Raw genomic sequence first — 24,670 nt, 5'->3', positions numbered from 1 at the left:
TGTTTCTTGCATGATCTCATAAGGATATATGGATGGATTGTATAAAAATATAAATCAAGACATAAAGTCGAGTGATTTCAAAGTCAAAGATTATTGGTTAAAAATGATATAGTTGAAAGCATCGACAAAGACACTAAAACTTACAAGTGGATCTACCAGGTTTCTCACTCAAAATAGGAGAATTTTCATTCATAAGAGAATAAAAGATTTTCTCGAAGTTTTTAGAGTTAGAAAACTCAATCATACTCGATTTCATAAAAGAAGACTGAAGAATATTCATTCTAAAAAGAAGACCTTACTCGACAGAGCAATTCAGATATCGAATTCCTGAAACTTTGACCAAGTCAAGCAGCATTCACCAAAGGAGGCCTTCTTTGGTCGAACCATTTTCCTATCTTACCAAGAAAAAGAAAACCTTCTTTAGCCCCTTGCAGCCTCTAAAAAAATCAAATAGCCTATTTCTTTCTAAACCACACCAACCAACCTTGGAAGGGAATCTTAGTATGAACTACGTTTTGACCTGATCCCAAAAGAAAAAGAAATATTTGGGGTACGTAGGCAACCTGAGAAGTTACTTCAGGCCCCGTCATACAAAAAAACTATTCTCTTAAGAAAAATGTTATCCAAAAGGAAAATCTACTATTGAAATGTTCAAAAGAAAAGAATGCCAAACTAAGGGCATTAGAAAAAAGAATCAAAAGAATTGATAAAAAGAAAAGAATGCCAAACTAGGGGCATTTAGAAAAAAAATCAAAATAATTGATAGAAAAGAGAGAATATCAAACTAGGGGCATTTTGGGAAGTTGAGCCTTATATCTTTTCTTTCTAAACCATATCCTAAGCCCACCTATTAAGTCCTCCTGAAGGCTAATTGACTCGGTTAAGGTGCAGGGAACTGAGAAGTTGTCGAGTTGGTTATACAAGATCATCAAGAAAAAAAGAGAAGCCCGCTAAGTCGAAAAGCTGAAAAGACGGCTTAGGAAAAATTTAGGGCATAACCATAAAAAAAGCCTGCTAGGTTGAAAACCTGAAAAGGCGACCTAGGCAAAAATCAAGGCATCATCAGAAAAAGAAAAACAAAGCCCGCTAGATTGAAAACTTAAAGAGGCGATCTAGGCAAAAATTAGGGCATCATCAAATGGGAGGAAAGGTCCCGTCAAGGAGAAAAATTCATAAGGAAGCTTGTGCAGAAACTGCAGAACCATTCAAGCCACGATATTTGTCTTTTAGCCAAGAGCTCACATCCGACAAAGACAATATTGAAGTCGAAAAAATCAGAAGTCATCTTGAACATTGTAGGATCTTCAAAAGTATGTTTACTTGTTCAAGTGTTCGCTAATGGAAGATGTAGAATCATCAACCACTTTGAAGAGGAAGAACTTTTATTCTAATATTTATCAAGATTTTTTAAGTCCAGCTCAAGCATTTTTCAAAAGAAATTCGAAAGAAAATGTTCAATTCTTTATTGCACATATGATAATCTTAAGAGTCTTAAATTTAAGAGAATGTCAGTTCTTCTATCTATCATACATCAGAGTCCATATTTTTCAAGCGTAATCCATTCCATCAGTCTCGTAGTCAAGTCCCAGTTAAAACCAACCTTGAAACTAGGGGCATTTTTGAAGGTCATTTAATTCCAAAATTTTTGTTCTTAATCACATGATAAAAAAGAAAATCATACAAAAGCTTAAAAGTCCGACGAAACCCAATGATAATTACGAATCCAGATGCATGATAAGCCAATAAAGGCCTGATCTTTCAAACTTTGAGCTCGATTTTGAATCATATAATCAATTAATAGGATTGTTTAAGTTCTTATAAATCTAAGCTCGAGAAACGTGGATTAGTAAATTCGAGTCTGAGAAGCGAGATTCCAACTTTTTGAATCATAGAATGAATAGGCTTTTTGAAGTGCCGACAAACCTAAGTTCGAGTCCGAGAAACGAGACTCCAACTTGTTGAATCATAGAATGAATAGGCTTTTTGAAGTGCCTACAAACCCAAGTTCGAGTCCGAGAAATGAGACTCCAACTTTTTGAATCATAGAATGAATAGGCTTTTTGAAGTGCCTACAAACCTAAATTCGAGTCTGAGAAGTGAGACTCCAACTTTTTGAATCCTAGATGAATAGGCTTTTTGAAGTGCCTATAAACCTAAGTTTGAGTCCGAGAAACGAGACTCCAACTTTTTGAATCATAGAATGAATAGGCTTTTTGAAGTGCCTATAAACCTAAGTTCGAGTCCGAGAAACGAGACTCCAACTTTTTGAATCATAAAATGAATAGGCTTTTTTAAGTGCCTACAAACCTAAGTTCGAGTCCAAGAAATGAGACTCCAACTTTTTGAATCATAGAATGAATAGGTTTTTTGAAGTGCCTACAAACTTAAGTTCGAGTCCGAGAAACGAGACTCCAACTTTTTGAATCATATAATGAATAGGCTTTTTGAAGTGCCTACAAACTTAAGTTCGAGTCCGAGAAACGAGACTCTAACTATTTGAATCATAGAATGAATAGGCTTTTCGAAGTGCCTATAAACCTAAGTTCGAGTCCGAGAAACGAGACTCCAACTTTTTGAATCATAGAATGAGTAGGCTTTTGGAAGTGCTTACAAACCTAAGTGCGAGTCCAAGAAACGAGACTCCAACTTTTTGAATCATAGAATGAGTAGGTTTTTTTGAAGTGCCTACAAAACTAGGTTCGAGTGTGAGAAGCGAAACTCCAATTTTAATAGGATTGTTTAAGTTCCTCTAAACCTTAGTCGGAGTCCGAGAAACGAGACTCCAGCTTTGTTTGAATCATATTGAATTAACAAGATTATTTAAGTTCTTTAGCCCGAGAAGCGTGGTTACCATAGGTTCAAATTCGATAAATGAAACTCATTTTTTCGAACTCTAAAAAAGAATTTCAAATAGGATTTAACGAAGTTCCTACATTGTTATGACTCCAATTACCACATTGTTAAACCTTGCCATGATTGTTTTCATTGCATAAGTGCATTTCAATTTTGAATCATTATTGCAAGTGAGAGAAGATCTCTGGGACCTGACACATTTTTACTCAGTTTCACACAGTACACACACTCACATTTGCACTTTTTAGTCAAGGAGAATTCTTTAAAATTCAAGGATCTGACACTGTCAGAGAAAGCTCACGCTTGAGGACCTGACAACATTTTTGTTCGGGGAGAGTTTTACGCTCAAGGATCCGAACGCCCTGACGAATTGCTAAATCAGGCTGCAAAATGAACTGTCATTAGCTTTGGCATTCAGATATCGCACTATCTACCAAAATAGATTTGCTATCTAGTTTGCTCCAACCCTCTGCCAAAGAGGGGCATCTGTAGACACCCCATTTTTGCATCCGCCTGATTAATCAACTCGTCAACCCGATTGCAATGATTCCCAATGATGGATGTGTATTCCATTGCTTTATTTTGTTACCAGATATGTTTCAGAAATCCGGATGAGGTATCTCGAACTAACAAAACTTAGAAACCACGCTACGCTAGGTAAATACGACCCTAGAAACATAGAAATCATCATCTTGCAAACCAAAAAGAAGTTTCACGATAAAAATCACTAAAAACTATCAAATTACCAAAATACCCCTAACCTCAAAACAACCCTAGAGCCTACGTTACGCTTAGGAAAACTCATTTAAACACATAAAATAACAAATCGAAACCAAATAAATCATTTCGCCAATTTTCACAGAATTCGACAAAATTACGAAAATGCCCCTCATAAAGTTCACGACCATTTCACACAAAAAATTTCATAAATAACACAAAATAATACTTTCATTGAATTTCTTACGAAAAATCGATTCTAAAACATCCTACAACATTAAAAACCGACTTAAAACGTGAAAAGTCCTCTCTGGGGCAAAACGATAATTTCACAATTTTCATAATTAAAAAATTTGAAATTAATAAATAAAACATTAAATAATTAAAGTGAAACATTAATGAAATTAATTTAAAAATTTGAACCTAAAAAATCGATTAATCGGACTCTCAGGCAAAATTGTTGAGGGTTCGTGAGATATTTCTTTAAGGACCCCTCCATTTGGGGGTCCAAAGAATTAAAGAAATAATGAAGGGGGGTTCTCCAAAAATTAAAAGTAAATCAAGCAAGACTGAAGTCAAGGTATTAAAGTCAATCCAATGAGACTAAAGTCAAAATTAAAGTCAATTAAGCAAGACTGAAGTCAAGATATTAAAAGTCAATCAATTAAGACTAAAGTCAAAACATTAAAAGTCAATCAAATAAGACCAAAAGTCATAATAGAATTCTAATTAAATAATAACTCTATCTAATAGAGTTCTAACTTAAAAACAATTCTACTTAAAACAATTCTAATTAAAACACAATTATACCTAAAATAATTTTAACTAAAACACAACTCTAATTAAAAGATCTCTAATTAAACACTAACTCTATCTAAATCAACCCTAAAAAACATCTATAAATAGAGGTGCTCACACCCTATTTTCGTATCAAATCATAAACCCTAGGAGAAGTAGGTCTAGAAGCTGCCCTAGCCCCCCATAAACCCTAGTTTTGGAGCCCCAACTCCTTACCTAACATCCCTCCTTCAATTTTAGTCTAGAAAACACCTAAAATCCCTCCAAAAACATCCCCAAATCCGTAACAAACTTGAAGAGTTCAGATTCAAAAACAAGGAGATACCTTGATCTAGGAGATCCGAAGTCAAATCCGGAGATAGAACGAAGCAAGGGAGTACAGTACAAGGAGTTCTTTTTGTCAGATCTGAGGGAGCAAAATCCTTGCTATCGGAAAGGTATCAGTTTTTTTTTATTATTTTTATTTCTATCTAGGTTTTTAGCAATGTGATTTACTTGGAAAGTTAGTAGAGACCGGCTTTGGCCAGGCGGGGTTGGTGCCTAACACCTTCCAACCCCATAACGTGATCCCCGGACTCTTTTTCTCTTTCGTAAATTAGTTTGCCTTTTTTAGAGTCAGTTTGGTTCCTAGACCTTAACAACTAGGTGGCGACTCCCAAACCTCAAGGGTCAAAAGCGGATCCGCGCACCCTGCGGTTCGAGGGCGCTTTCAGTACCGTACTACCTTGCTTCGTTCTGTCTCCGGATTTGATTTCGGATCTCCGAGGCAAGGTATCTCCTTATTTTTGGATCTGAACTCTTCAAGTTTGTTGTAGATTTTGAGATGTTTTTGAAAGGCTTTTAGGCGTTTCTTAGGCTAAAATCGAAGGAGGGATGTTATGTACGAAGTTGGGGCTCCAAAGCTAAGATTTATGGGAGGCTAGGGGGCTTTTAGACCTACTTCTCTTAGGGTTTATGATTTGATACGAAAATAGGTTGTGAACACCTCTATTTATAGATTTTTTTAGGGGTTGATTTTGATAGACTTAGTGTTTAATTAGAGTTCTTTTATTTAGAGTTGTGTTTTAGTTAGACTTGTTTTAGGTAGAATTGTGTTTTAATTAGAATTGTTTTAGGTAGAATTATTTTTTAATTAGAACTCTATTAGATAGAGTTATTTTTTAATTAGAACTCTATTATGATTTTGACTTTTGGTCTTATTTGATTAACTTTTAATATTGTAGACACCTCATTTTTGCACTCGCCTGATTAATCAACTCGTCAACCCGATCGCAATGATTCCCAATGATGGATGTTTATTCCATTACTTTATTTTGTTATCAAAAATGTTTCAGAAATCCAGATGAGGTATCTCGAACTGACAAAACCTTAGAAACCACACTACGCTAGGAAAATACGACCTTAGAAACATAAAAATCATCATCTTGCAGACCAAAAAGAAGTTTTAAGATAAAAATCACTAAAAATAACCAAATTACCAAAATACCCCTAATATCAAAAAGACCCTAGAGCCTACGTTACAATTAGGAAAACTCTTTCGAACACATAAAATAACAAATCGAAATCAAATAAATCATTTCGCCAATTTTAATAGAATTTGACAAAATAACGAAAATGCCCCTCATTAAGTTCATGACCATTTCACACAAAAAATTTCATAAATGATACAAACTAATATTTCCATTGAATTCCTTACGAAAAATCGATTCTAAAACATCCTAGAACATTAAAAACCGACTTGAAACGTGAAAAGTCCTCTCCGGGGGCAAAACGGTAATTTCACAATTTTCAAAATAAAAAAAATTCGAAATTAATAAATAAAATATTAAATAATTAAAGTGAAACATTGATGAAATTAAATTAAAATTTTGAATTAAAAAAAATCGATCAATCGGGCTTTCAAGTAAAATTGTTGAGGGTTCGTGGGATATTTCTTTAAGGACCCCTCCATTTGGGGGTCCAAAGAATTAAAGATATTTTAGACGGGGGTTCTCCAAAAATTTAAAGTCAATCAAGCAAGACTAAGGTCAAGGTATTAAAGTCAATCAAGTGATACTAAAGTCAAAATTAAAGTCAATTAAGCCAGACTAAAGTCAAGATATTAAAAGTCAATCAGTTAAGACTAAAGTCAAAATATTAAAAGTCAATCAAATAAGACCAAAAGTCATAATAGAATTCTAATTAAATAATAACTCTATCTAATAGAGTTCTAACTAAAAAATAACTCTACCGAAAATAATTCTAATTAAAACACAATTCTACCTAAAACAATTCTAACTAAAACACAACTCTAATTAAACACTAACTCTATCAAAATCAATCCCTAAAAATATCTATAAATAGATGAGCTCACACCCTATTTTCGTATCAAATCATAAACCCTAAGAGAAGTAGGTCTAAAAGCCCCCCTAGCCTCCCATAAACCCTAGTTTTGGAGCCCCAACTCCTTACCTAACATCCCTCCTTCAATTTTAGCCTAAAAAACACCTAAAAGCCCTCCAAAAACGTTTCAAAATCCATAATAAACTCAAAGAGTCCAGATCCAAAAATAAGGAGATACCTTGCCTTTGAGATCCGAAATCAAATCCGGAGACAGAACGAAGCAAGGGAGTATGGTACAAGGAGCTATTTTTGTCGGATCTGAGGGAACAAAGTCTTTCCTATCGGAAAGGTATAACTTTTTTTATTTTTTTATTTTTATCTAGGTTTTTAGCAATGTAATTTATTTGGGAAGTTAGTAGAGACCGGCTTTGGCCGGGTGGGGTTCGTGCCTAACACCTTCCAACCCCGTAACTTGATCCCCAAATTCAGTTTTTTCTGTTTTAGATTAGTCCTTTATCTATTTAGAGTCATTGAACGGTTCCTAGACCGTAATAACTAGGTGGCTACTCCCAAACCTCAAGGGTCAAAAGCGGATCCGCGCACCCTGCGGATCGAGGGCGCTTTCAAATATTTTGACTTTAGTCTTAATTGATTGACTTTTAATATTTTGACTTTAGTCTTGCTTAATTGACTTTAATTTTGACTTTAGTCTCACTTGATTGACTTTAATACCTTGACCTTAGTCTTGCTTGATTGAATTTAAATTTTTGGATAACCCCCCTCTAAAATATCTTTAATTCTTTGGACCCCCAAATGGAGGGGTCCTTAAAGAAATATCTCACGAACCCTCAACAATTTTACTTGAAAGCCCGATTGATCGATTTTTTAATTCAAAATTTTAAATTAATTTCATCAATGTTTCACTTTAATTATTTAATGTTTTATTTATTAATTTCAAAAATTTTAATTATGAAAATTGTGAAATTATCGTTTTGCCCCCGGAGAGGACTTTTCACGTTTCAAGTCGGTTTTTAATGTTCTAAGATGTTTTAGAATCGATTTTTCATAAGGAATTCAATGGAAATATTGGTTTGTGTTATTTATGAAATTTTTTGTGTAAAATGGTCGTGAACTTTATGAGGGGCATTTTCGTAATTTTATCAAATTCTGTTAAAATTGGTGAAATGATTTATTTGGTTTCGATTTGTTATTTTATGTGTTCGAAAGAGTTTTCCTAAGCGTAATGTAGGCTCTATGGTTGTTCTGATGTTAGGGGTATTTTGGTAATTTGATCAATTTTTAGTGTTTTTTATCGTGAAGCTTCTTTTTGGTCTGCAAGATGATTATTTCTATGTTTCTGGGATCGTATTTTCCTAGCGTAGCGTGATTTCTAATGTTTTGTCAATTCGAGATACCTCATCCGGATTTCTGAAACACATCTGGTAACAAAATAAAGTAATGGAATACACATCCATCATTGGGAATCATTGCGATCGGGTTGACAAGTTGATTAATCAGTCGAGTGCAAAAATGGGATGTCTACAGATGCCCCTCTTTGGCAGAGGGTTGAAGCAAACTAGATAGCAAATCTATTTTGTTGGATAGTGCGATATCTGAATGCCAAAGCTAGTGACAGTTCATTTTGCAGCCTGATTTAACAATTCGTCGAGGTGTTTGGATTCTTGAGCGTAAACTCTCCCCGAACTAAAAGAAAATGTCTGGTCCTTGAGTGCGAGCTCTTACTGGCAGTGTCAGATCCTTGAATTTAAAAAATTCTCCTTGACTGATATAACAACTGTGCAAGTGTGTGATTTAAAATCTGAGATAAATTTGAGTAAAATCTGAGTATAATTTGAGCATAATCTGAGCATAAACTGAGCATAATTCCGAGAAAAATTTCGACGAAAACTGAGCAAAATCCAAGATAACCCTTGGCGGCAACTGAGCAAAATCCAAGATAATCCTTGGCGGCAACTGAGCAAAATCCAAGATAACCCTTGGCAGCAACTGAGCAAAATCCAAGATAACCCTTGATAACCCTTGGCGAAAACTGAGCAAAATCCAAGATAACCCTTGGCGGCAACTGAGCAAAATCCAAGATAACCCTTGGCGGCAACTGAGCAAAATCCAAGATAACCCTTGGCGGCAACTGAGCAAAATTCAAGATAACCCTTGGCGAAAACTGAGCAAAATTCAAGATAACCCTTGGCGGAACCTGAGCAAAATCCAAGATAACCATTGACGGAAACTGAACAAAATCCAAGTTAACCCTTGGCGGCAACTGAGCAAAATCCAAGATAACCCTTGGCGGCAACTGAGCAAAATCCAAGATAACCCTTGGTAAAAACTAAGCAAAATCCAAGATAACCCTTAGCAGCAACTGAGCAAAATCTAAAATAACCCTTGGCGGCAACTGAGCAAAATCCAAGTTAACCCTTGGTGAAAACTGAGCAAAACTGGCAGAGGAATGAATGAATTTTGGGCAAGAATGAACGAATTTGGAGAAAACTGATTAGAACGAATCGAAGAACGAATAAATCTGGAAGATAATGAATCTGAAAGAGAAATGATCGATTCCAAGAATGATTGGACCTGAAAAAGAATCTTCAGAACGAAAGAATGCCATATCTCCTAATGAGTTATTAGTTGATCTCTGGACACAGTCAAATGTGAGATCCGAAGTGCTTTTGTTTGAACCTCAAGGTTTTATCCAAAAATTTTATGAATTTAAAACCTGAGTTTTTTATTTCTTTTGAACCTCAAAAGTTTTTCGAAAAACTATTATCAAGAGGGTTACCTTAAATTTGGGGTTCTCATTATCTCTTAGGATTAACATTGCTCAAAAGTAAAATGCCTCTAGTTTGACAATGGCCATGGCCTTGAAAATAATTGAACACATCGTGCAAAAAATAAAAAAATGCCCCTAGTGTAAGGAGGAAAAGAAGAAAGAAAATGCCCCTTGTATGAAGGTTTGAAATAATTGATTACCATAAGCGCAATAAAGACTCAACTTTTAATTTTAATTAATTTTATTGAAGGTTTTGAGTCAAGCTCAAGAGTACAAAATTATTTCCTTTCGAGACTCATCATAGAATTCACCCTTATCTCCCTTGGTTCACTTGGGGGAGTAAACATTTTCAGATCGATCGTAGACAAGATACTTGTGACTTTTGAGTCTATGCCTGGTTTAAGCTAAGTATTGAATTTGATTATTCGGACTTCTGATGTTTCAGCTCGGACCGCTCCCAGCTTGAGATTTTCTTCTAATTTTCTTTGTTGCTCTAACTTTTGCCTAGATCGCCTTTTCAGGTTTTCGATCTAGCGAGCTTTTTTTCCTCTTTTTTCTCAGCTCTGATTGTTGTCAAAGTTGTCCTTTAAGATTTTCAACCTTGCGAGCTTGCCTTAATTTTTGCCTAAGTCGCCCTTTTTGGGTTTTCAACCTAGCAGGCCTTATCATTTTTCTTTTTTATCTTTTTCTTCTCCTTTGAACTTCTAGAGTTATTGTCTGATCATGCTTTGCTACCTTCCTTGACTTTTCGCACGGTACTTAGGAGGACTTTCATGGATAGGCTTAGGACTGGGTATAAAAAGAAAGGGATTTTGAGGCTCAAAAACCCAAATGCCCCTTGTGTGGCATTTCTTTTTTCTTTAAATTTTCTTCCCCATTTTGGATGATATTTCTTTTCTTTTGAATTTTTTCTTGATTTTTTTTTATTGTGTGGGAAATATATTTTTTTATTTTGATATGGTCGGGCCTGAAATAACTTCTCAGGTTGCCTACGTACCCCAGAATTTTGGGATCAGATCAAAACGTAGTTCGAAGCTTCCCTCCCCTAGGTTAAGTGATCAGGCTGAGAAAGAAAAGGCATAATTTTCTTTTTGAAAAGGCTGCAAAGGGGTTGAGAAAGGATATGTTGAACTGGGTAACTAGATAATATAAGGTTTGATTCGGCCAAAGATGGCCTCCTTAAATGTAGTACCGTTTGATTTGGTCAAGGTTGGTTGGTTCTGGTAATTCGATTCCATCATGATCTTGAAGTCTGACAGCTTTTCCTGGTAATATTTCCTTGACGATGAACGGACCTCCCCAATTTGGTTTGAACTTCCCTCTAGGGTCAAAGATAGGTGTCCAATTCTCTTTGAGTACTGAGTCTCCGATTTGTAAGTGACGGGCCTTGATCTTTTTGTCAAATGCGCGGGCGACTCTTCTTTGATAAGCTTGCACGTGGTACAACGCTCTTAGTCATTTTTCTTCGATCAAATTCAATTCTTCATACCGTTGGCGAACCCAATCTGCTTCTGACAACTGACTTTCTAACAAAACCCTGAGAGATGGAATCTCCATTTCAACTGGCAAGACTGCTTCCATGCCATACACTAAGGAGTAAGGAGTAGCTCCAGTGGAGGATCGAATTGAGGTTCGATATGCCCATAATGCAAATGGCAGTTTTTCTGACCAATCTCGATGTGATTGACACATTTTTCTGAGGATAGTCTTAATATTCTTATTAGCTGCTTCGACTGCTCCATTAGTCTGAGGGCGGTAAGGAGATGATTTATGGTGTGAGATTTTGAACTTTGAACACAATTTGATAACCTCAGCTTTAAAGTGTGACCCGTTATCGGAGATCAACTCTGAAAGTACCCCGTATCGACTGATGATGTTCGTTTGAATAAACTTTGCAACTCGAGACGCAGTGAGGATAGCATAAGAGGCAGCTTCGACCCATTTAGTAAAATAATCGATGGCAACCAGAATGTATTCATGCCCGTTTGATGCCTTAGGCGATATTTTACCAATAATGTCAATTCCCCAGACTGAGAATGGCCATGGTGAAGTCAGACCCACTAATTGAGATGGTGGCACATGTATAAGGTTCGCATGTATTTGGCACTTATGACAGGTTTTGACCATGTGATGACAATCTGTTTCCATCGTGGGCCAGTAGTATCCTTGTCTCATAATCTTCTTAGCTAACATTTTCCCACTCATGTGAGGGCCACATTCTCCTGAATGTAGTTCAATCATTATCTGTTCAGCTTGATCTTCATCAACACACGACAAATGAATCCCATCATAAGACCTTTTGTATAAACTTCCTGCGCACAGGATAAATTGAGATGCTAATCTTAGTAGGGTCTGTCGTTCCTTCCTCGATGCTTCTTCGGGAATTCTTGTTTTTCCAACACTTTTTTTATATCGTGTACCATGGCTTTCCATCGGTAGTCGAGTAGCAATGTTGATCTGATGACAGTATGCGGGTTTGTCTTTAACTTCAACAGTGATCGGTCTCAATTCCATGCCAGGGGGTAAATGGATCATTGAAGATAAAGTTGCTAAGGAGTCAGCAAATCTGTTATCCTCCCTTGACAAGTGCTGGAACAGGATAGCTTTAAACTTACTGACTAAGTTTAACAAATACTCATGGTAAGGTTTCAACTTTTCATCCCTAGTCTTCCATTCTTCCAATGACTGATGTATGACCAAGGCTGAATCCCCAAAAACCTCAATTTCTGTAATGCCCAGGTTCAAAGCAGCTTCGAGCCCTGCGATGCACGCCTCATATTCAGCCGTGTTATTAGTGTTCAAAAATGCTAACTTAATAGCGATAGGAATATGACACCCTTCCGGAGAAAACAGGACTGCCCCTATTCCATACCCATTTTGATTGGAAGCTCCATCAAAGTATAACTGCCATGTTTGGTTCTGCGGTTCTTCTTTAACGTGTAAGATGTTCTCATCTGGGAATTGATCGACAGGCCTTATTCCTTCTACTACGGGGTGATCTGCTAAGTATTCTGCTACAGCTCTCCCCTAGATAGACTTCTGTGTAACATGCGTGATGTCAAACTCTGATAGCAACAACAACCATCGCGCGGTTCTCCCTGTCAACGTCGATTTCTCAAAAAGATAGAATAATTGAATGAGACAGCATATAATGCCGGAGTCTTTGAGTAGCCCATACCAATGCTAAGCAAGTTTTTTCGAGAGTCGAATATTTTTGTTCATACTCTAACATCTTCTTGCTGATGTAGTAGATGGCCCTTTCTTTACGAGTATCTTTGTCATACTGTGCAAGCATGCATCCCATAGCTTCTTCTGTGACTGACAGATAAAGAAGAAGTGGTTCGCTCGGTGTGGGTGGAACCAAAATAGGTGGGTTTAAGAGATACTCATTGACTTGGTCGAAAGCCTTTTAACATTGCTCATTCCAAACTGTTGGTTCATTCTTTTTTAGAAGCTTGAAAATAGGTTCGCAGACGTTGGTGAGTTGAGCGATGAATCTGCTAACATACTAGATTCTGCCTAGAAAATCTCGAATCTGCTTTTCAGTCTCGGGCGGTGGCATCTCTTGGATAGCTTTAATCTTTACAGGGTCTACTTCGATCCCTATCTGACTGACCACAAATCCCAACAGCTTTCCAGAAGTTACTCCGAATACACATTTCTGTGGGTTGAGGCGGAGTTGGTACTTTTGAATCCTTCTGAAAAACTTTTCTAACGCAGTAACATGCCCTAGTCGTTCTTTGCATTTGACTATTATATCATCTACAAAGACTTCGACCTCCTTGTGTATCATGTCATGTAGTAAAGTCGTGGCTGCTCTTTGATAGGTGGCTCCAGCGTTCTTCAAACCAAAAGGCATGACCTTGTAGCAGAAGGTCCCCCACTGTGTGATGAACGACATTTTTTGCATATCTCGAGGATCCATTTTTATCTGATTGTACCCTGAAAATCCATCCATGAAGGACAACAAAGCGTGTCCTGCTATACTGTCCACTAGAACATCTATGTGTGGTAAAGGAAACTATCCTTTGGGCTTGCTTTGTTTAGTCTCTAAAATCCACACACATTCTAACTTTTCCATCCTTTTTCGGCACTAGGACGACATTGGCAATCCACTCAAGGTATTCTACTACTTCCAAAAATCCAGCGTTAATCTGCTTCGTAACTTCTTCTTTGATTTTCAAAGTCCATTCCGGCTTCATACGTCGAAGTTTCTATTTGATTGGTCGAGCATCAGGATATAACGGAATCCGATGTTGGACAATATCTGTGCTTACCCCCGGCATATCCTCGTAAGACCACGCGAACACGTCTTTGAACTTTCTGAGCAAATCTACTATCCCTTTGCGTTCATCGGGAGATAAAGTGACCCCTATCCGAATTTCTTGAGGACTTTCTTTTGTTCCGAGGTTGATAACCTCTACTTCCTCTATTAGAGGTTGAGCCTGACGTTCCTCTTCTTGTTCAAGTAATTTGATTATTTCAGGGGGAGGTTCTTCGTCAGAAGATTCTCCCTCCGAAGCCAGATTATTAGTTAAATTATTATTGCGCTCGGGGTAATCAAAAATTTCTTTCATTTCATTAAAAAGAGATGGGGTAACAAGACTCATTGCAGACTTGACAGACTCACTCGACTCAGCAAGATAAACAAACTCCCTAGAAGCAACAGACTCAGTAGAAACAACTAACTTACTCGACTCAACAGAAATAAATGACTCAACTGGCATGTCAAACTGAACAGGACTAATAGGACTGACAGACCCAGCCTTGACATGCAACACAGGACTGATTACATGGTAATTTGATAGAGACCCAACAGCGGGTTTGATTACAAACTGAGGATTTGGGATTCCTTTCTCAACTGACAACACTAAGATACCATGATCTTCAATGAATAGCTGATCTATGTTGAGGGAGTTCAGATCGAGCTGCCAGTCTTCAACTTTCTTCTCCTTAACTTCTATGCTTGCTTCCTTTTTGGGCCATTCCATGCCAAAAAAGATTTCAAACCCCGGCAGACGAGTACCTATGATGTGATCAATGAACGGCTCTGGAACCCACAGTAGCGGAAGTCTTCTCCTTCTTTCACAAAATAACCATTGAGAGTCTTTCGATAGGGCTTCATTTTAATGAGATCTGTGGTACGCCTTTGCCTTTTAGCAATGGCCTTATCCCGTTTTGTCTTCCAGTATTGGGCCCAATCTTCCTTAGTAGGCTTATATCCTAGTCCGAATGTGCCGATGGCCTCTTTAATCACTGGTGCCTCCTTAATACCTTGCTGCTTGCGACCTAAGCCCATACCAGGGAAGAATCTCATTTTCTTGAATATATTAGCCATGTAGCAATTAGAGGTATTTTCCATTGGAAAATATTCTTTCATGGCTTGATCCCATTGGACTGAGCATATCTTTTCAAATTCGAACCCACTGAGCTCTACTCCCTGTTGTTCTGGTTGAATATCAAGCAACGGCTCATCCTTAGCCTCAGTATTATTTATAATCCCTACAATTTCAACGTCTCCATGAAGAGTAATTAATAGTCCATCCTTGATAAACTTGACCTTCTGGTGTAGCGTAGAAGGGATGGCTTTGATCTGGTGTAACCATGGTCTCCCTAACAGTAAATTGAAAAAAGACTGGATGTCAATGACCTGAAATTCCACAGGAAATTCAGCTATGCCTGTGGACAGTTGAAGGTGCAAAATTCCCAGTACATCTCTCTTGGTGTTATCATAGGCTCTAACACTTTGATTAGTAGGTTTGAGATCTTCAGCCTTAAACCCGAGACAAGTAGCAGTTTTCAGCGGGCAAACGTTCAGTGCACTCCCATTATCGATCAAAACCAGAGGTACCCTCATTCCGTTACAGTCAACTGTAATGTGCAACAGCTTAGTGTGGCTTGCCCCTTCTTTTGAGAGTTTTGAGTCCGAGAAGGATAGGATATTCTCCACGTAAGTTGCCCCCACTATACTGGCCAGCTGATCTGGAGAAGTATCAAGGAAGACTTGGGCTGTGTTTAGTGCTTTGAGAACAGCCTCCCTATGAGCAGTGGAAGCCATGAGTAAACCCCATACTGAGATATTGGCCCCTGATTTTTTCAACTGTTTGATCACGGAGTTATCTTCTTCGATGCTTTCCTTAGTGGGATCTTCTCCTTCTTTTCTTGCCAGGGCTGCAGGATTTCAACACAGAGTTCTTGTGGCTTAAAAACTCTTCCCCTCGAGTCATATGTCTAACTTCATCACAGGAAAGGGGGAAAAGCTCATCTTCCTCAGTCAACAAGTATGGATCTTCGTCTGTCAAAGGTACAGGGATTTTCAGATTCATTTGGGCCAACAAGTAACTAGTGAACGCGGGACTATCGTAACGAGGCGGGGATAAACAATATGTTTCATCCGAGATTAGATCAAATGGTTCATAGTTCGTAGTGAAAACCTCATCAGTGAAAGCTATCCCGGCAAGGGGGTAACTAGGCGGTTTGACCTGGATTGGATGGATAAGAGAGATGGGATGGAATGGCAATGAGGTATGAGAAACCATATTTAGGGTTGGTGGAGGTTGATAGGTAGGTAGTGGATTAGTGGTGACATTTGGTGGGCTAGGGATCGTGATCTTTTTGTTATCAATAAGGTTTTGAATGGCATGGCGCAGGGTGATACATCGATCCGTGTGATGGCCAGGATTTTGATGAAATTCACAGAATAAGTTGGGGTTGTGTCCAGCTGGCAAGGGATTTGGTAAAGGTCAGGGTTGGATCGGGGTAAGCAACCCTTTTTTCAACAGTTTTTGCAAAGCTACGGTAAGGGTCATCCCTAAATTGGTAAATTGACGTGGAGTTCGAGGTTGACTCGGGTGAATCTGGTTATTAGTCCGGGCCGGGGGTTGAGCTGGGGTAACTGAGGTATTGGCGATGTAAGTATGGTTGATGTTGGGTTTGTGAACATATGGTTTCTTAGGCTTGTTATCTGAGGGGTTAGAAAGGATCCCAGAGGCAAATGCATCCTCAAGTTGGCTCCCGGCTTGCAACAAGGATTCAAAAGTAGGGAGGTATTGGGCCACTAGGTGTTGAGCATATCCTTGAGAGAGGTTCTTTAGGATAATTGCTACTTGTTCCTTCTCCGAAGGTCTATCCCACATTTGAGAAGCCTTGGCCCTCCAGCGACCAATGAAATCAGTGAATGTCTCCCCATTTTTCTGTTTAGTTGCTTCCAAATCCCTTCTTGAAGTCTCAATCTCTGTACTGTACTTATACTGATGCCAGAAGGCCTTTGACATGTTTTCCCATGTACCCACAGTAACTGGATCTTGAGAAATTAACCAACATAGTGCTGATCCTGATAAAGTTCTTTGGAACAACAATGTCATCTGTTCGTCGCTGAGCCCCATAGTGCGCATGTTGGTAACATACACCTTAAGATGTGTTTTCGCACACCCTGTCCCACTGAACTTGTCCATTTCAGGCATCACAAACTTTTCTGGCAAATGGATTCTAGGGATGCGGTTCAGAGCTTCAATGCCTGCTGCAATTTCATCAATACCCTTTATACTCTTCATAGCTGACTCCAATTGAGACATTCTATTAGATAACGCCGGATTTTCATCAACATACTCTTCGTCTCCGTCGAGCTCGAAGACTTCACGTGGACGTTTCTCTTCAACCTTTTTTCCTTTTGGGTCATCTAAAGGATTTCCCGTCGATTCCGAGGTCTGTTCTAACATTTTCACTTTGCCTTTTATATTGCTGATATCATTGGCAAAGGCTGCCAAGATCTTACGGATCTCTGTGAGCTCAGATTCTGAAGCCATCTCTGCTTGTTGACTTGGTACTGTGGTTCTTTCTAACCGACTGGACTTACGACTCCAACTAGGAGGTGGACGCTTGAGTTTGGGCGCAATGATAATCCTATATGACCCCATCAAAGGTAGATTTAGTCAATTTCAGTATTACCCCTTGATAACATTTTAAAGAATCATTTTATTGAGGTTTGTGCACCAATCCATTAATTAATCCATTCACACAATGAGTATTCGAAAAGAAAATAAATATTTATTCAAAAAGAAAGATAGTTTTATTGAAAATGATTGACAAACAATATGTTCTTATTAAAAACATCTTTCAACAAATTTGATTTGAACTATTTTTACATGGACGCTTGGCTTTGTCTTGATGGTCATCAGGATTGCTGTCAGGCTTGACCCTCTTGGCTCTAACAACTGGCTCTTTGAATTCTGCTGGTCCGTCTAGATACCCTAAGGTGCGCTTGTTCCAAGCTTTCTCAATGAGGTGTACTAACTTTTCAGTCAAAGGTTCGGGGGAAAATAAAGCTTTGTGCTGAGGTAAGGATAACTCTGTAGGTACATCGTACTGTTCTGGGATCAGATTAGGATGGTAAAAAGATGTTTCTTCTAAACCAATCAGACGGACATAGTAGGATCCTTTGGTTCCTAGAACAGGGGGATCAGTCATCCACCAAGGGCACCTAAAATCGATATGACAGGCGAGGCGAGAGTCTAACCATTTGCTCCAAGCTTTGACTGAGTTGTGACGCACTAACAGGTTTCTCTTGGAAAAGTGTTCTGGCCCATATTCGAGGTTTGAGGGAACATCTACGATTTTGAGACGATCACAAAGCCACATATAGAGTAAGTAGGGGCTTCCTTTGAAGCTTTCCCGCTCACCATTTTTTATGGCATCTAAACTGAGAAAGTTTCAGCTAGGATGAGAGGTACTGGGTTGGCTTTCCTTGAGAGTTGAGAGGCTATATCTATGAAGGACTCAGGGATAGTTTGGCCATCACTATTGGAGGTCAGTATGTATTGGGCTAGGATTCCTAGGCACAATCGATAATCTCTAGTGGCTCGCCAGGCTTCGGGTTTTACATTGATAGGATGACTGCGGGAGCGAACGGGCCCAATAAAGGTACTAAGTTCAATCTCCCGTCGTGGACTAAGACCTTGGCTTCTTTCTTGGAAATGTTTAGTCTTGTGGCGAGTTCACCAGAATATCCGGTTTTCAATGAGGGCCTGACTAGAAGTCCTGAAGTGGATATCCTCATGATGCCACAATAATCCTCGTGAGTAGGGCATAAATGCATATACCCCATATGGAATATGTGGAGGTAGGGGTTCCATCGCTTAGCCATAGCATGTAAGAGGTTCCAGTCTATCTCAAATTCGTGGAAGTAGAGAGCACTCCTCAACATGAATCTCCCAAAATTGATCTTCTCTACAGGGTGCATCCCTATGACGGTTGTTTTGACTAACTGATCGATTGGTTATCGCCTGCGGACTAACATCCTGGTTTGACACAAAAGGGTATTTTAGTACTCTTCCAAGGTCCATGTAAAATATCAATTTTTTTTCTTTCAGAAAATCTTGTTCTTATAGAAAACATTTTTCGGAAAATATTTTTTCTGGAAAACATTTTTTCTAGAGAACATTTCTTTTGGAAATTAATCTTTTTGAAAATATTTTTTTCTGTAAATTATTTTCTTCTTTGAAAATTTGATTTCCATTTTGATTTAAATGGCTCGGTCCACCATGATTGTTGGATCGGGATGGATGGGTCATTATTGTAAAAGAATGGGTTCTTTATTGGGTCGGTGCACCCATTTTAATTTTCAAAAATAAATTTTGATCCTTGAGGACAATCATACACTTGATCTCACCATTCACATCACTCACATACATTCATCAACACAGGCATTCATTCAATAAACAACCCGGGAACACCCACGATAAGTTCGAGTCGTGACCTACTGGGAAGGTTTCTAGACTCTAAGCTTACTACGTGCAATGCATTTTTATCTGGCCACCCTTGCCCAAGCACACCTATATACCTTTCGATACGTGGTGACTTGGTTTGATATACCGTATAGGTGATAATCTAAAACCTCAATTCACTTCTCTGAAGCCAAAAACAGCCAGTTTGATCTCCAGTTGAGAGGTGGCGCACAATGCTGAGCAAGGGCCCACTTAAATACCTCTCGTCTAGAATAGACGTAGTCTATCCCCCTCGTACAGTAGGGTACAGCGGGGCAAGATCTTGCTTAGGCACCGATTTTGACCAAGAAGTGCAATTGATATACTTAGATTATCTTTTATACCTATGGGTACGAGTCAAGAGTTGTAGCTTTCATAAATGGTTTGGCATCCACGAGAGGGGACCGACCACGTACTAGTACTACGTTGGCAATCGGGACATGTGACTGTGTGGCTTACAATAGGTCAAAGGCTCAGGTCGCTCCAGCCTTGGTGCATCAATATACTTCTCAGAATCATCTGATCAGACGGTATTGATGTCCCAGTTCGATATACCCTAAGGTACGTGACTGGAGTTATGGTTTTCATGAATGACGTCGCATCTCCGAGGAGACCAGGTCATGCACTAGTGCCACGTTGGCTATATGGGATGTGTATGTGAGTAAAACAGTAAACGTGCATGTGGTGTGTGCAAAGCAGGGTGGGGTGTGCCCGGGGCCTTTTTCAAACAAATGGGCCCATGGTCCAATTAAACCCAATCACGAATCGCATGAATATTCTATCAAATCAAACACCATTCGAATCATATGAATATTTAATCAATGATCAACACCATTCGAATCACATGAACATTTAATCAAGATCAACATCATTCCAATCACATAAGCACATTATGCATACCAATGTTAGAAGCAAGAATTATTTTCTTATGTATCAATTAAGGTTTATTTCGGATGGCCCAAAATAATTCAGAATTTCAAAACATATTGCATTGAGGATGACTGGATATTCGTTAGGATGGAGATTTTAAAATCAAATATCCATTTTTTTTTTTAAATCAAAAACAAAATCCCAATAAAAATTTAGCCAACAAATGGATCATTGTTGACAAAACATCTTTTACTAGTGTCACCCAAATTTCCACGTAAATCATTAAGGTGTCATTAGAACAATTGGTGTGTCAAAATAACAAATCATTCAGCCGCAAAGAGGGTCGCCAACAATTAGAACAACATTGAGGTGTATTAGCAACCCATTATTAATTTATAACATATCAATCCTTTAGAAAAAATAAATAATTGCCCACATATGGATTGGTGTGTTACAAATGAATATTGATGTGCTAATAAAAGCTTGAGATAAACTAAACAACCACATTCTTCATCAGTTAAATTAAGCAAACATTCCATGAAAATGTGCTTATTTAGTCGTGAATTCCCGTCTGATCCATCGGTTTTGACCTCCAAAAATTTTAAAAATAAACATGAAAAATCGAAAAAGGTCCGAAACCAACGATTAAATTGTTTGGTGTTGTTAAATCAAAAACAAGGAAAATCTCTCATTCAATCTCAATCACAAATCGATATTCCCTGGAATTCTAAACAAAAAAACGAAAGTTCAAATCCAATAGGTTTCCTACACCTCTCCGATGCACTGTTTAAAAGAAACTAAAAAAAACAGAAATTCAACGCTTCTACAGTTGGGTTCACATTCACAGTACCGATCTGATATATGAGAGTTTCTACAGTTGGGATCACATTCACAATACCAATCTGATAAATGAGAGTTGAAGAATATAAACAGCCAACAAGATAGACCAAAACCAGCAACAACGTATGAGATTTGAATCCACATAAAATTCGGTTGAATCAGTTTTTTTATAAAAAAAAAAACAGATTTAGTTTCTTTCTTTTTTTTTTTTTTAAATTTCTTTCGATTGAGGTCCCATCTCCCACTTCGAATCACGGGTTTCCCATCAATCAGAACCAGCAACTTCTAGCATTTTCTTCGACAAGCGAAGATGATAACAGCCTTCCGTGAATTCATTCAAGATCGAGTCGATTTTCAAAAAAATCGATGATTCCAATCTATGTATCCTTACATCAGCAGGAAACCGAAATCTTATTCGAATGCTAATGGTCCTAAACCATTCGAACTGGGAGCTTAAACCGATACATTTCTGTTGAACGATGGGAATGGGGATATTCGATTTACAAACAAACTTCCTATGTGACTGAGTAGAGAGAGAGAGAGAGAGAAAGAGAGAGAGAGATGTATCATCTCTCTGTCATCATTTTCTGTCTTCTTCCATTGGAGAAGAAGATAGAAAGAAAAAAAAAACTGGTTTTTATTCTTGGCACACCAACACACCATCATGTATTGGTGGTGTACACGAAAAAGCAGCGATTTATTTATGGCACACCACGCGCACCAGCACTGTTGACAGAAACTTAATTTTTTTTCTTTTTTTTTTACTATTTGTTTCTTGCTTGCTCTCAACGGACAGCACTCTCATCAAAACAAACCGATCATAAAAGAAAAAAAAAATTAAAAAAAAAAAAACTATCAACCAAAAGATCGACCACACACCTACAAATAAAATTAAATCAAAAGTCGTTCTCCCTTTCAAAAAAAACGTCCAAGAATAGATCAACGTATGCCTAATTGAAAAAAAAAACGACGATCTCCCTACTCTAATAACCATTAATACATTCTTAATAACATCAACTTTTAAAATTTTGCATTATTTAGGGTCACCTTAAACAACCCTCAATTGAACCACAAAGATAATAATATGCCAAAATATCAAACATTCAAAGTCCAAGCGCATACTCAATAATCGAATAAAAAATCAAAGATGCCAATAAGCTAATAAATAAACAAATAAACGAACAGAATAACTAAAACATTCTAGGTAATCTTAGCAATACTCCCATACTTGGGGCTTTTCAAGTCTGATCCTCAATAGTCTCCAGTGGAGTCGCCACTGAAAACGCCCTCGATCCGCGGGGTGCGCGGATCCGCTTTTGACCCTTGAGGTTTGGGAGTAGCCACCTAGTTATTACGGTCTAGGAACCGATCAATGACTCTAAACGGATAAAAATAACTTCTAGAACAAAAAAAAATTGAATTCGGGGATCATGTTACGAGGTTGGAAGGTGTTAGGCACCAACCCCGCCCGGCCAAAGCCGGTCTCTACTACTAACTTCCCAAATAAATTACATTGCTAAAAACCTAGATAAAAATAAATAAAAAAATTTTATACCTTTCCGATAGCAAGGACTTTTTTCCCTCAGATCTGACAAAAATAGCTCCTTGTACTGTACTCCCTTGCTTCGTTCTGTTTTAGGATTTGATTTCGGATCTTCCAGGCAAGGTATCTCCTTATTTTTGGATCTGAACTCTTCAAGTTTGTTGCGAATTTTGGGATGTTTTTAGAAGGTTTTTAGGCGTTTCTTAAGCTAAAATCGAAGGAGGGATGTTAGGTAAGGAGTTGGGGCTCCAAAACTAGGGTTTATGGGAGGCTAGGGGGGCTTTTAGACCTACTTCTCTTAGGGTTTATGATTTGATACGAAAATAGGGTGTGAGCACCTCTATTTATAGATTTTTTTTAGGGGTTGATTTTGATAGAGTTAGTGTTTAATTAGAGTTCTTTTAATTAGAGTTGTGTTTTTGTTAGACTTGTTTTAGGTAGAATTGTGTTTTAATTAGAATTGTTTTAGGTAGAATTATTTTTTAGTTAGAACTCTATTAGATAGAGTTATTTTTTAATTAGAACTCTATTATTATTTTGACTTTTGGTCTTATTTGATTGACTTTTAATATTTTGACTTTAGTCTTAATTGATTGACTTTAGTCTCACTTGATTGACTTTAATACCTTGACCTTAGTCTTGCTTGATTGACTTTAAATTTTTGGAGAACCCCCCTCTAAAATATCTTTAATTCTTTGGACCCCCAAATGGAGGGGTCCTTAAAGAAATATCTCACGAACCCTCAATAATTTTACTTGAAAGCCCGATTGATCGATTTTTTAATTCAAAATTTTAAATTAATTTCATCAATGTTTCACTTTAATTATTTAATATTTTATTTATTAATTTCAAAATTTTTAATTATGAAAATTGTAAAATTACCATTTTGCCCCCGGAGAGGACTTTTCACATTTCAAGTCGATTTTTAATGTTCTAGGATGTTTTAGAATCGATTTTTCGTAAGGAATTCAATGGAAACATTGGTTTGTTTTATTTATGAATTTTTTGTGTGAAATGGTCGTGAACTTTATGAGGGGCATTTTCGTAATTTTGTCGAATTCTGTTAAAATTGGTGAAATGATTTATTTGGTTTCGATTTGTTATTTTATGTGATCGAAAGAGTTTTTCTAAGCGTAATGTAGGCTCTAGGGTTGCTCTGATATTAGGGGTATTTTGGCAATTTGGTCAATTTTTAGTGATTTTTATCGTGAAGCTTCTTTTTGGTCTGCAAGATGATGATTTCTATGTTTCTGGGATCGTATTTTCCTAACGTAGCGTGATTTCTAATGTTTTGTCAATTCGAGATACCTCATCCGGATTTCTGAAACACATTTGGTAACAAAATAAAGCAACAGAATACACATCCATCATTGGGAATCATTGCGATCGAGTTGACGAGTTGATTAATCAGACGAGTGCAAAAATGGGGTGTTTACACCCTCACTGATGAATATTGGCTTCATGCCATGCAAGAGGAACTTCTTCAGTTTACTTGGAATTAGGTCTGGTACTTAGTACCAAGGCCATCTGACAAGAATGTCATCAGAATCAAATGGATATACAAGAATAAGTCTAATGAACTTAGCAATGTTGTTCGAAACAAAGCTCGTCTTGTAGTTCAAGAATACTCTCAAATTGAGGGTGTTGATTTTGATGAAATATTTGTTCCTGTTACCAAATTTGAATCGATTCAGATTTTGATGTCCATAGTATGTTTCATGAAATTTAAATTATTTTAGATGGATATCAATAGTGTGTTTCTGAATGACATCTTAGATGAGGAAGTATATGTTGAACAACCCAAGGATTTCATTCACCCTAAATATCCTCACAAAGTATTTAGACTTAAAAAGGCACCTACGGCCTTAAACAAGCCCCTTGTGCTTGGTATGAATGGTTGACTCAATTCTTAATCAACCATAATTATACAAAGGGTAATGTTGATCAAACACTATTTGTTCAAAAGGTCAAGGGTCATACCCTTATTGCCCAGATCTATGTGGATGACATCGTGTTCGACTCCCCCAATGAAAAAATAGCTCACAAGTTTGCCCACTTAATGCAATCTTAATTTGAAATGAGCATGTGCGAATTGGTAGATTGGTTTGGTCTTCAGGCTAAACGAACTCACCACACCCCAATGAGCACTACACATAAATTTTCTAAACTTTCTAAAGA

Source organism: Akebia trifoliata, chromosome 11, assembly GCF_017979445.1.
Source record: "Akebia trifoliata isolate Shusen 1 chromosome 11, ASM1797944v1, whole genome shotgun sequence".
Lineage (NCBI taxonomy): Eukaryota > Viridiplantae > Streptophyta > Magnoliopsida > Ranunculales > Lardizabalaceae > Akebia > Akebia trifoliata.
Note: the sequence above shows the minus strand (reverse complement) of the source record.